The sequence below is a fragment of the Tupaia chinensis genome, unplaced genomic scaffold (genome assembly GCF_000334495.1).
Source record: "Tupaia chinensis unplaced genomic scaffold, TupChi_1.0 Scaffold000115_1, whole genome shotgun sequence".
In the NCBI taxonomy this organism is placed as follows: Eukaryota; Metazoa; Chordata; class Mammalia; order Scandentia; family Tupaiidae; genus Tupaia; species Tupaia belangeri.
This window is the reverse complement of record NW_006159579.1, coordinates 742,128-756,588: the sequence shown is the minus strand read 5'-3', so window position 1 is coordinate 756,588 and position 14,461 is coordinate 742,128. Positions and strand designations below refer to the sequence as shown.

The 14,461-nt window shown below is 39.9% G+C and overlaps 1 long non-coding RNA gene across 2 annotated transcripts in view; it reads left to right on the top strand.

The window, feature by feature from the left end:
- LOC102482178 (uncharacterized) overlaps positions 1-14,461 on the top strand; it is a 61,801-nt gene that overhangs the window by 3,557 nt on the left and 43,783 nt on the right. For both annotated transcript variants that reach the window (XR_333909.3, XR_001370057.1), the window contains exons 2-3: positions 5,656-5,786; positions 9,302-9,400. This is a non-coding gene — a long non-coding RNA (uncharacterized LOC102482178). The remainder of the gene's footprint in view (positions 1-5,655; positions 5,787-9,301; positions 9,401-14,461) is intronic.

Below are 14,461 nucleotides of genomic sequence, written 5' to 3'. Positions count from 1 at the left end.
AAGAAAGGAACAGGGGGACCAGCAGTTAGTGTAATGGCTATGTCGCTGGACTCCCACATAGTCGACCGCGGGTTGAGTCCTGGACCCGGTGGCTTAAAACTCACGCCGGGCGCGTGTGCATGCGTGCCCAAGATCCCGAGAGGAGAATGGAGAAGGGATTGTGGCGTGGCCAGCCCCCCTGGGGTGTGATTTCTCGCTTTCTGTCTCTCTCTGTCTGGCGAGCGCACACACCCTATAGCAAAAACCTCTCAAAAAAAAAAAAAAAAAGACATTTCTGGGATAATATATAAAATTTAAGTATATTCTGTAGGAGCCAGTAGGTGGTGTGGTGGTTAGGGTACTGGACTCCCACATGGTTGACCATGATTTGAGTCCTGGACCTGGATTCTTGCTTTCCCTCTCTGTATCTCTGGTGAGCCTGTGTGCCCTATGGCAAAATTAAAATAGTAATGAATAAAATTGAATAAATAATTCATTTTTAAAATAAGATAGAATAAATGGGGACCAGCAGATGGCGTAATAGCTATGTTGCTGAACTCCCATGTAGCCGACCGCGGTTTGAGTCCCAGACCCAGTGGCTTAAACTCACACCGGGCGCGTGTGCATGCGTGCTCAAGATCCTGAGAGTAGAATGGAGTAGGGATTACGACATGGCCATCCCCCCTGGGGAGTGATTTCTCGCTTTCTGTCTCTTTCTGATGAGCGCATGTGCCCTATAGCAAAAACCTCTCCAAAAAAATTGAAAAATACTAATAAATAAAATTGAATAAATATTCGTGAATTAGGTAAAAGTGCAGTATCAAATTACTTTTATTTCAACCATCACACTGTAACTGATATAAGATAAGACCTTTGTTTAGTAAATATTCATTAAATTTTTTAGGGGCAGAAGGACATATTTCCATTTCCAGAGTGGTTCATGAAAAAACTGTATAAACATACACACACAATGATAAAGCAAACAGGGCAAAATGTAAACAATTAGTGAACAAGAGATTTTATTTATTTATTTTTTTAATTGCCAGAATATATGTGTGCTTACCAGAGACAGAGAAGAAAGAGAGAGGGAGAAAGCCCTCCCCAGCGGGGCATGGTCATGCTGAAATCCCCTCTCTATATCTCCATCCTGTCAGGATTTGAGGCAGGCATGCATGTGCACACACACACACACGACTGATGTGTTTTTCCAGCAGCTGGGACTTAGATTCAAACCACAACTGGCCATATGAGATCCATCACTCTTAACACTAGGCAAGGGGAACAGCCCTGTAAGTTTTTTGTTTTGTTTTGTTTTGTTTTTTAAGAATAATTTTATTTAACTTTATTTATTTATTTTAATTTGCCCAGAGAGGGACAGAGTGAGACAGAGAGAGAGAGAGAAAGAGAAAGGTGTTAAGTTCAGGAGGACTCAAACTGCATCAGTCATGTGGGAGTCCAGCACTCTTAACCACCATGCCACCTGCCAGCCCCAAGCCCTGTAACTTTTTATTGCATAAAAAAAAGGAACTTTTCAAAAAGAAAACTTTCTCATTCATGACAATACAGCTTGAAAATTCTGTTAACATGCAGAGTAGTTTCTCTGTATTATTTATTTATTTATTTTTGGGGAGGTTTTTGCTATAGTGCGCATGTGCTCACCAAAGAGAGACAGAGACAGAAAGCGAGAAATCACCCCTCAGGGGGGATGGCCACACCATAATCTTTCTCCTCCATTCTCCTCCTGGGATCTTGGGCATGCATGCACATGCATCTGGCGTGAGCTTAAGCCGCTGGGTCCGGGACTCGAACCATGGTCGACTATATGGGAGTCCAGTGACATAGCCATTACACCAACTGCTGGTCTCAAAAATTTTTAGTTTTTTCTATAGGGCACATGAGGCAGAGAGAGATGTGCGTGGGGGGTTGGTCTCATCACAATCCCTTCTCCTCCATTTTCTTCTAGGGATTATGGACACACACAGCACATATGCCTGGTGTGGTTTTCAACCTACCAGATCTGGACCTCGAACCAGAGTCTACCATGTGGGACCAGTCACTTTAACCTCCATCCACCTGGCTGGCCCTCTATATAGCTTTAACAACATGCTCTTAATAGTCTCTCCTTTGACTTCTCAGTCTAATGATTGCAACTAAATGTTATGATGGGTCTCAAAAATAATTCTTTTTTTTAATTGAGAGGATAATAGACCCAGAAAGGTCTATTTAGCACCTTGGGTTTATTATTATAGGGAAGCAAACTGCAGCATAATATAGATAAAACACATTTAAAGTTAACCAATCAGAAACAGACAACTAACTTTTCACTTGGGACTTTCCACAGGATGAAACCCAAATAAGGGAAAAAGCCAGCATTAGCCAGTCGAGCATTTCTTTACTTTGCTAGCACGGTCAGCATATAAATGCCTACTGCCAAAGCAGAGATCTTTGAACGCCTAGATTTTTGTCCGAGCCTCTTCATATTTTCAGTGCTGTCTGAATACCTTAATGCACAGATTCTGCTAAATGTTCTGTTTGAAGTTTTTCTTTAAATAGTTATAAACATTAATTTATTTTTAATTATTTTCTTATGTTCATTTTATACCTAATTAGAGCCACTGCTTAATGTGTAAGAAACATAGACATTATATAACTTAGAAACATAAAAATAAAGATTCTGCCAGTATGCTTAAGATCCAGACCCATGAGTTGATCCATCAGATCAAACATCTCCTCAAGCACCTAAGATGACTCTATTCTTGCAAACGTCAGAAAATTAACACTGAAACTTGCAGTCAACTTGCTTTTCACTGTATTATATCCATTTTTATACACAGCTGCTGAAATTAGTGACTTGGAATCTTTTTAGTCATTTATAAGCAAAATAATAATACAGACATCACATTACAAAAGTAGATTGTAACACACCAAAAATATTTCAATATACATTTTAATTTATGCCAAAACTATTTTTATTTTTAAATTAATATAATAGCTCATGTTTTACTTACAAAGCAATACCAGTTAACAAAACTACATGTATACTAGTTAAAGTGGAGAAGTAAAAATACATTATTATTATTTAAGTTTTTTTAATGGAAAGTCATTCCAAGATCAGTGTCCCAAAAAATCCAGAAAGGAGAATCAAAGAGAAGGGACTGCAGCATCCCTGGGGGGGTGTTTTCTTACATCCCCCCCCCTTTCTGTCTGTCTCCAGGGAGTTCAAGTGCCCTATAGCAAATTAGAATACACAAACTAAATCACTTCTATAGCATCTACCAACCAGAAATGAAATAAATTTTTCAAAAACCCTTAGGCAGGATTTGCAGGATTGCATAATGAGAAGTCTCCAAGTCCAAAAGAATTAGATGATGATCTACAGCAGAGGTCAGCAAACTGCAGCCTGCTTATTGTTCTAGTAAATAGTTTGACTGAACAGGACCATGTCTGTCTATTCCTTTACAAATTGTCTGTCTATGGCTGGTTACCACTCAACAACTGAGTTAGGTCAGTGATCAGGTAACTCACAAATCAAAAACATTTATTTACTAACTGGCCCATTATAAAAAACTAAACTCTGATTTATAGCAATAGAGTAGGCTTTAGGAAAAATTTCAGGACACCCACGTGGTGTGTGGTTAGGTGAATGAATCCCACATGGCTGATTAAATTGTTCAAGTCCTGGACCTGGAAGTTTGAAAAGCACACCTTACTGTGGGGAAGCAGGTGGCATGGTGGTTAAGGTGCTGGACTCTCACATGGACAGTCATAGTTCGAGTCCTGGGCTAATGGCTTGCTTTCTCACTTTTTCTCTCTCTGGTGAGCACACCTTCCCTACAGCCCAGTTTTTTTAAAAATAACAATAATAAATAAAATTAAATGAATGATCCTTAGGGGAAAAAAAACACACCAGGCGCATGTACGTGCATGCCCAAAACCTGAGAGAAGAGAGGAGGAGGGACTGCAGCATGGCCATCTTTCCTGAGGGAGGGGGTGGAGGGTGTTTACTCACTTTCCCCCTCTCTGTTTCTCTCTCCCAGGAATGTGTGTGTCCTCTAGCAAATTTTTTAAATAAATAAATAAAAAGGAGATGAAGATTATGTCAAGTTACCTCAGGCAAACAGTAACAGAATATACCAAAACCCTGAGATGGGATGAGGTATAGCTAGCATAAAGAATGAAAAGTTGGCTTGACTAGAGCATTAGACTGGCAAAGAAGATGGAGCACATAGGCAAGGGGACAGAACTCAGAGCTTTGTTGGTGTGGAGGGGACAGCACAAGCCAATCCGTCTCAGGTCCTACATGTCAGATCATCTTTCAAACTCCTCCAAGGACAAAGGCTATCTTACTTTCAGATCCACAGGTCCTGGCCCAGTGTGTAAGGGTGCTTGACACATGTTTAAAGTTTGAAATATAGAACAGATTGGAAAATGTGTTTTCCTTTTTAAGTTATTTACAGAAAACATTGCAAGAGACACTGAATTTCCCTTAAAATTTAACAGGAAGAGTCTGGATTATCTGAATTACTAAACCTCTCATCTGTCAAATAAGAGGACAGTATTAGCAAGGTGTTATGGGAGGTCCCTTGCAGCACTGGTTTTTCTCCCTAGAACTTGTTTAAATTGGTCCAGATCCAGTTATGTCCCCATGTAGTCTCATAAAATCAAGTCAAATAACCTGAAAATAAAATAGAGACTTGGGGATAATAAGAAACAAAATATTCTATGTAACTTTACATTTTATATGACAATATATAGGCTTCTAACTTATTAGTTATGAACGACTTCATAATTTGCTGATTATTTGCTGTACAGAACATAATAAAGCTTGGAAAAATTGTGTCCAAAGAAATAAATCAAAACAAAACACAGAGAAGCCATCATGTTCAGTAGTGAACTTCAAAACTCAAAAGTGAAAAACACGTTGGCGTCTGCGTCATCAGCCCTTATTGGACACAAGTCAGGCTACAGCAGCTGCAGACCATCATTTAAAATCAAGAATTCAACTGAGTTTTTTTGTTAAGTTGATAAAGCAAAAACACAGAAAATAAACGGAGCTATAAATTTTCATCATCTGTGCTAGCATAAACCAACTCATATATAAATGTCTAGTCAAAGGTGTGAGGGATATGCAGTTTTATTATTCATGTCAGACCACTGACCCATTTCTTTCACTATGACTTGTTTCGAGGGTTTTTCCCTCTGGGAGAGATGATTCCTGAAGCAGAGTTGAGAACTGGCTTCCATGTAGTTTGAGAGCATGACATCAGGACGTAAGATTTCATTTAGGGGGTAGAAGATGGTAAAGGTGCTGGACTTCTAGATGGCCAACTGCGGCTCGAGTCCTGGACCTGGCAGCTTGAAATATCAAGCCAGGTGTGTGTGCATGCGGACCCAAATCCCAGGAGGAGAAGGAAAAAGGGACTGTCGCATGGCCATCCCCTAGAGGGTGATTTTTTTTTTTCCACTTTTCCTTTCACTATCTCTGTCTCTCTTCAGTGAGCACATGCACATCTTATGGCAAAAACTTAAAAAAAGAGAGAGAGAGAGACTTTAGTTATTTGCTCATTAAAGTCTTCATTATTATTAAGGGCAAGGCTATCTCTTGATTAACATACTGAATATCTATTTCATAAATATATTAAAATATCTTTTTTTACTTAAAAACAAATTTAACAGGATCAAACCATAGAACATTAACTTCAGAAAGAACCTAATCCCAGCACCAGCAGGTGATGTGGTGGTTAAGGTGCTGAACTTCCACATGGTCAACAATGGTCTTGGGCCTGGAGGCTTAAAAATCACACCAGGTAAGGAGCAGGCAGGTGGCATGGTGGTTAAGGGTGCTAGAATGCCACATGGTCGACCATGGTTTGAATCCCAGACCTAGCAGCTTGCTTTGTCACTCCCCCCCCACCTCTCTCTGTCCCTCTCTGGTCAAAATTAAAAATAAAAAATAAAGTTGGGACCAGCAGTTAATGTAATGGCTACATCGCTGGACTCCCATGTAGCTGACCGCGGTTCGTGTCCCGGACCTGGTGAATTAAACTCACGCCGGGCGTGTGTGCATGAGTGCCCAAGATCCCAAAAGGAGAATGGAGGAGAAGGGATTGCAGTGTGGCCATCCCCCCTGGGGGGTGATTTCTTGCTTTCTCTCTGTCTCTCTGTCTTTCTCTTTCTGATGAGTCTACCCACTCTATAGCAAAAACCTCTCAAAAGAAAAACAAAAATCACACCAGATAAAAGTGCTTACATGCCCGGAATCCCAGGAAGAGGATGGAGGAGAAGGAATTGCAGCATGGCCATTTCCCTTAAGGGGAGATTTCTCACTTTCCCACTCACTATCTGTCTCTGTCTCTCTCCATAGAGCACACATGCCCTATGGGAAAAAACCTTTAAAAAAAATCCAGTCTTATCATTTAACTGAAATGGGACAAGGGAGATAAGGTCTGAAAAGGCTGAACTAAACTCTATTAAATGTAAGGCACTCAAAATATCAAGAATTCTTTAGGGTCAGAGACAATGATTTCTTTTATTGAATTGCCAGGGGGCACTTGGTTTGACCCTTAAATTATATTGATATTTGAATATGTGTGTTATAAATTTCTGATGTCTCCTAGCATATGCCACTATACAGTTTTATTAATAAATGAAAAGATATAGGGTCAACAGGTGGCATTGTGGTTAAGATGCTGGACTCAGACCCAGCAGCTTGAACTCATGCTGGGTGCATGTGCACGTGTACAAACCCTAAGAGGAAAATGGAAAAGGGATTGCGTCATGGCCAACCCCCTCAGGAGTGATTTCTCACTTTAGGTCTGTCACTCCAATGAGCTCAAATGCCCTATACCAAAAATCTTTTTAAAAAATAAATAAGAGGCAAGCAGATGCAAAGTGGTTATGTTGCTGGACTCCCACGTTTTCAACCATGGTTCGAGTCACGGGTCCGGTGGCTTGAAAATCACGCCAAGCCTCTGTGTGTGTGTGTGTGTGTGTGTGTGTGCGTGCGCGTGTGCACCAAGTCACAGGAGAATGGAGGATAAGAATTACAACCACTCAGGTCATCCGCCCAAAGGATGATTTCTCACTTTCCCTCTCATGTCTTTCTCTTTCTGTCTCTCTCCAGTGAGTACAAATGCCCTATGGCAAAAACTTTAATAATAAAAAAAAGTCTTACTTTATATAATTCTTAGTTCTTATTATTCAGTAAGGTGTTTCTGATTTTACAGTGTTTCGGGGCCAGCAGTTGGCATGGTTGTTAAGGTTCTGGACTCCCACATGGCTGGCTGTGGTTCCAGTCCTGGACCTGGTAGCTTGAGAATCATGCTGGCCATGTGTGCTTGTGTGCCCTGAATCCCAGGAAAATGGAAGAGAAGGGACTGCAGCATGGCCATTCCCCCAAAGGGGTAACTTCTCACTTTCCCTCTCTCTGCTGAGTACATGGGACTTTTGGGAAAAAAAAAAAAAAAAAAACTTAAAAAAAAAAAAAGTTAATGAGAAAATGATGTGTACTTCAGAGAGGTTTTTGTAACTACTTTTGTTAGAATCCGGTTAAACTGACAGGGCCTATACTGACTTTTTTATGTATATCTAAGTAAACTTTCTGTGAAGTAGACTTTTTACTCATTGTCTTTTAAGAATAGGAAACATAGCATATAAGTCTAACACAGTCAATAGCTCTGGAGGAAACAGTATTATGGTTAGTAACAGTCTCTGTTTCTCTCCAGCAAATTAAAAAAAAAAAAAAAATGAAGAAAGAAAAAAAATAAATCCAGTGGTAAGCTAACTTTTTAGAGCAAAAAAGAAAACGAAATTCAAAATTTACATCAACTGAAATTCTCTTTTTATTGACTTTAGAATATGGTTGCTAAGGCCAGGCTTGATAACTTTTATTATTTATCCTATATAAAAACAAATCCAAACATGTTCTACTATAAAGCCATTGCAAATCTTCAGGAAAAAAAGGAAAAGTGTCAGGTACTAGTCAATAATATAGGTATATTAGCAAATTATGCTCAAATAAGTATCTCCTTCAGATCAACGATTTAAAAGTGAAAATTCAGTATTGTGGTTAACCAAGTATTACTACGTATCTACCACATGGTAGATGCACAAAAAGTTATAGGCCTTGTAGGACATTCAACGAAACATCCTCCTATAGTAAATGCTTTCGTGATTTAAACTGGCAATGGCAGATTATGTTAAGAGATTTATTTATTGACTAAGTCTAATCATATTTCCTCAGCTGGCATCAATATGATTACCTACTATTTATTTAAATTGCTTCAACACTGGATTTTGAGTCTAAGTGAAATTTAGGGTTTCTTTTGTTTTGTTTTGTTTTGTTATTTTTATTTTTTTAAACAGGTCTGGACATGAGGCACAAGTGCTCACCAGAGATAGACAGTGAGTGGGACAGTGGGAAATCAACACCCAGGGAAGATGGCCACACCACAGTTCCTTCTCCATTCTCCTCCTGGGATTTTGAGCATGCACATACAAGTGCCCAGTTTGATTTTCAAGCTGCCAAGTCCAGGACTTGGCAGCCATGTTGGAGTCCAGAGCCTTAACCACCACACCACCTGCTCACCCTAAAATTCAGGTTTTTATTTAATGGTACACTGTAAAACCACAAAGTAATAAAAACTTCAATTAAAAGCTAAAATAATTTCATTTGTGAATCCCATTAGCAAGCCAAAGAATTTGCTGTTTATTTGAAGGAAATAGAACATTTTGTAATTGAGTGTTCTACAGCAATGAATTGAGATCCAAAATAAGCTAGTGGGATTTTTTTCAAAAATTGATCAAGTCACCAACTTTTCTGGAATACAGGTGTGTGTGTGTGTGTGTGTGTGTGTGTGTACACTATATAGCTATGTTTTTATAATTTTCACTTACGACATATTTCAAGATAGCTTTCTTTTTTAAAAATACAACTCTCTACAGTTTAAGTGCCTATTATTTCACAGTTTTAAATATGGTAACCTTGTTGGCTTCACGGAAGAGAACTGCAGAAAGGAGTCATAGGACAGGTAAAGAAAGTCATCTAGACAAAGGTCCTTAAGTAAGACCTGGCCTACAGTATTCAAGAGAATCTGGATGACTGGAGCTGGCAAAGTAGTATAAAGAGTTCAAACGTCACGGAGGGGGCAGGTAGAGGGAGGGATATCATAGAGAGCTTGAAGGAGGGTTGTCATAGAAAGCTTGAAAGCCAATGAAATAACTTTGGTTTTATTTTGAGTTTGCTGGGAGGCATTTATAAGGTTCTAAGAGAATGACATGGCCTGACCAAATTGGATGGCTCTGGTTGTTATGTTCAAAACAGATGGTGGGAAAAGAATGGAAACAGGGAAAAGAACAGGGAACAACTCCAATAATTCAGTCCAGAGATGCTGCTTGATGGACCAGAATGGGAAGAATGAAGGTAAGTTGCTATTTTGAATGTTTTTTCAAGGTAGAGCAAACAAAACTTCCTACTCACTGGATGTAGATAATAACAAAATAAAGAATAACTGCAAGGGTTCTTGTTAAAGACAAGAACCAGTGAAGACTGAAAGAGACTGTTTGAAAGTTAAGACAGAAAGCTCAGACATTATTCAGTATGAGACATTTACTGGATTTTACATAACCAATCTAACCAGGCTTAACGAACTATATGCACTTAAAGCAACAAGATTTATGAGATCACCAGGGAAATGAATATAAAGACAAAAGATTCAGGAAATGAATCGGGTACCCCAATGTTATGAGATCTGGAAGAAAGAGGAACCAAAGAATACTGCGAAGGTACAGCCAACTACTGCAACAGGAGGAAAAACAATAGTGTGGAGTTCTAGAAATTAAATGAAGCAAAGCATTTGAAGATGGAACGAGTGGTCAACTGGACTAATTGCTATATGAGAATTGGGGCCAACAGGTGGCATAGTGGTTAAAGGTGTTGGACTCCCACATGGCTGACCATGGTTCAAGTCCTGGACCTGAAGGTTTGCTTTCTTACTTTCTCTCTCTCTGTGTCTCTCCCTGGAAATATTAAAAATGATAATCAAAAATAAAGTTAAATAATTATTTAAAAATATGAGAACTGCAGTTATAACTAGATATCCTCCTCAGCTCCTAGTATGTAATCACATTATAAATCTGTTCAATTAATACACATTCAATTAAAATACAAAATAAAATATTAAATGATTAAATTTTCTTTAAATACTTCTCTTTTTCTTGGAGAGGTTTTCGCTATAGGGCGCGTGCGCTCGCCAGACAGAAAGAGACATAGAGACAGAAAGCGAGATATGGCCCACCAGTGGAGATGGTCACGCCACAATCCCTTCTCCTCCATTCTCCTCTCAGGATCTTGGGCACCCACGCACACGTGCCCGGCATGAGTTTTAAGCCATCGGGTCTGGGACGCGAACCGCGGTCGACTACGTGGGAGTCCAGCGACATAGCCATTACACTAACTGCTGGTTCCCTAAATACTTCTTTTTTCAAGTGTGGGATTTTGTTATTGGGCAAATGTGCTCACTGCAGAGAGAGAGAGTAGGAGAGAGACAGAAAGTGAGAAAGCTCCCCTATGAGGATGACCACAACACAATCCCTCCTCTTCCACTCTCCTCTTGAGATTTTGGCATACATGCACATGCTCCCAAGGTGTTTTTCAAGCCACCAGGTCTGGGACTCAAACAGTGCAGTCAGCCATGTGGGATCTAACTGCTTTAACTACTACACCACCTGACTGGTCCAGGAAGGTGATTCAATAAGTACCTGAGATGCCAAAACTTAAAACGCTTTATATGTAAAACCCAGAGAAAAGAATCCAGCAACTCAGAATGATTACTGTGCATTATTAACATAACAAATTAAGAATAACCTGCATCACTTCTGATTCTGAAGTCTCTTTATTTGAAAATATTAAAGAGCCCAATAAATCCTTGACCAACATGATCTTACCATAGAAGTGCTTAATGAAACCTAAAAAATCTTTTCATTACTTTATTTATTTATTTATTTTTATTTTATTGAAGTTGACCAGAGAGAGAGGAAAAGTGAGAAAGCAAGTTGCCAGGTCCAGGACTCGAACCACAGTCAAGCCATGTAGGAGTCCAGCCACCTTTACTACCATGCCACCTGCCAACCCCAAACCTAAAAACATCTTAAAACTCTTTTTCAAAAAGCATGTCATACGGAATGCATACTAATCAGATTAGCCCTTTCAACCTCTTACATACATGTAGACCTTAAAGAAACACCAAATGTTCATGCCCAGCAGGTGGAGTGGTGGTTAAGGTACTCAATCCCACATGGCCCACTGCACTGCTAGACTCTCAGACCTGGCAGCCTGAGAAACACTCTGGACATGTTTGCATGCATGCCCAAAATCCTGAGAGGAGAGTGGAAGAGAAGGGACTGCAGCATGGCCATCACCCCAAGTGGTAATTTCTATTTTTTTAAGAATTATTTTATCTAACTTCATTTATTTATTTAATTTTAACCAGAGAGGAATGAGAGAGAGAGAAAGAGAAAGAGAGAAAGTAAGAAGGCAAGCTGCCAGGTCCGGGACACAAACTGTGGTTGGCCACATGGGAGTCCATTTTTTTCTTTTAGATGTTGTCATAGGGCAGGTATTCTAATGAGAGAAAGAATATGAATGTAAGAAATCACCACTTGGGGGGCCGGCAGGTGGCATAGTGGTTAAGGGCACTGGATTCCTACATAGTCAACTGTGGTTCGAGTACCAGAACTGGCAGCTTGCTTTCACACTTCACCCACCTCCCTCTCTGGTCAAACTGAAATGAATGAATAAATAAAGTTAAAATTTAAAAATACTAATTCTTTTAAAAAATTAATTTATTTTTATAATTATTTTAATTTGCTATGAGAGAATGTGTGACAGCAAACCACCAGGTCTAAGACTAGAACTGTGGTCAGCCATGTGGGAATCTAGTGCTTTAACCACTATGCCACCTACTGGCCCCAATAATATGATTTTTTAAAGAAGTTTACGGGTCCAGACAGTGGAGTGGTTAAGACGACTGGATCCCAGATGGCCAATGGCATGGTTAGAGATCGAGACCCAGTGACTAGAAAAACACACTGGGCATGTATGTGTGTGCCCAAAATCCTGAAAGGAGGAAAGGGATGAAGAAGGAATTATAGTGTGACCATCCCCCATGAGGAGTGCCTTCTCACTTTCCTTCTGTCTCTTGAGCAAGTGCAAGTGGCCGCCAGCAAATTTAAATAATTAAATAAAAATGATTTAAAAAAAAAAAAAAAAAAAGGTCTAGTTACCAAACTTCCATTCAGTTGCATGAATGACTCTACCTGTTTACATCCGAATCAAAGAAAATATCATTAACCACTATTTTTTAAGCTATCTTTAAACAGGTAGATATTTCATTTTTCTTTTTTTCTTTTTATTTTTGAGAGTTTTTTGCTATAGGGTGTGTGCGCTCACCGGAAAGACAGAAACAGAGAGACAGAAAGCGAGAAATCATCCCCTGGGGGGATGGCCACACTGCAATACCTTCTCCTCCATTCTCTCAGGATCTTGGGCACACACGCACACGCACCCGGCGTGAGTTTAAGCCACGGGGTCCAGGACTCGAATCACAATCGACTACCTGGGAGTCCAGCGACATAGCCATTATGCTAACTATTGGTCCCCAGATAAAGACATTTCTGAAATTTCTATTGTAGCATATGAAATTCAATTTAGCTCCCCCGCAGAAACTTTAATCTCATTAAAATAAAAAAAAAAACACCTTACTTGACAACCTACGAAGTGTTTTGCTACACCACTTCTAAACTACTATACATCAACTAGTTAATTATTTTAGTACCTATGATACATTTGTGTTAGGCATTTTTAACACAAAGATGTTCAAAAGACATGGTCCAGTCCCTAAATTTTAGTAAGAAGTCAGTAGGGATGAAAACAAAGGAGGAGAAGGAATAACTGAAATGGGTTTCACTGACCTGGAAACCCATAGACAATTCAGAGGTCCTGAAAAGGGAAGAGGGTACCCTGAGGTGGGAGAAGAGAATAAACAATACAGAGATAAGACAGGCAAGCAAGCGTGTGTTCATTCACTCAGTGCTCACATTAGTGCCAGGCTAAATATATTCATTCACTCAGTGCTTACATTAGTGCCAGGCTAAATATTTACTGACCACCCACATTGTTGCAGGCAAACAGCTAGGATTACTATGTTCTCTCATTTAATCCTCACAATGTATTATAAAACCTGCTTGTTATTCTCTTCTACTGATGAGCGAATAGGCTCAAAAGGTAAAGACTTGCCCAAGATTACACAGATACATACAATGCAGCAAAGTGTGAGGTCCAATCTTCAAATCTCAACTCTTATGCCCCTCACACCCCATCTATTACTTTTGTTTTTGGAAGGGGGGAGAGGTTTTAGCTATAGGGCACATGCCCTCACCAGAAAGACAGATAGACAGCAAGAAATCACCCCCCCAGGGGCGGGGGGTGGCCACATCGCAATCCCTTCTCCTCCATTCTCCTCTCGGGATCTTGGGCACGCACGCACATGCACCCGGCGTGAGTTTAAGCCACCAGGTCCAGGACCCGAACTGCAGTCAACTATATGGAGGTCCAGCGACACAGCCATTATGCCAACTGCTGATCCCCCATCTATTACTTTTAAGTGGGAACTGAGCTGGAATAAGTCAGACTAGTGAACACAGATGTTAGTTTTCATCAGGAAAGAAAAGATCCCAATGTGGAGGGATAAGTGAGGATTTCATGTCATTGGTACCTGGGAACCATGATATGAACCCTGAACAGAACCAAACCAGTATTTTTCTGAAGACAAGTTTTCACAGCTACAAGCAAGAGTAACTGAGAAGAGACTTACTAGTATTAGAGTTCTGCTTAGAAGGCCATTGAATGATTTTAAAAACAAAATACAGAATAACCAAGGTATGATAATGGCTAGAATCTCTGAAAAAAAAATGACAATGGAAAATAATGATAATAGGTTCCTAAGTAAGTGATAATTCAGAATATGATCCTTATTTGCAGATGATGGGTGGTAAATCAAACAGAATTAAAACAAACAAACAAACAAACAAAACAAAACACAAAAAAATATTAAAAAAAAAAAGGGGGGGGGACCAGCAGATGGTGTAATGGTTATGTCAGTAGACTCCCACATAGTTAAATGTGTTTCAAGTCCCAGACCCGGTGACTTAAACTCATGCTTGCCGTGTGTGCATTGAGTGCCCAAGATCCTCAAGAGAATGGAGGAAAAGGGATTGCATCATGGCCATTTCCTGTGGGGGATGATTTCTCACTTTCTGGGAGGCACTGGACACTCCCACATGGCCAACCACAGTTCAAGTCCCGGACGTGGTGGCTTGCTTTCTCCCTCCCACAAACACACACACACACACACACACACACACACACACACACACACCACCACCACCACCACCACCATAGCCCCTGTCTCTCTCTAGTCAAATT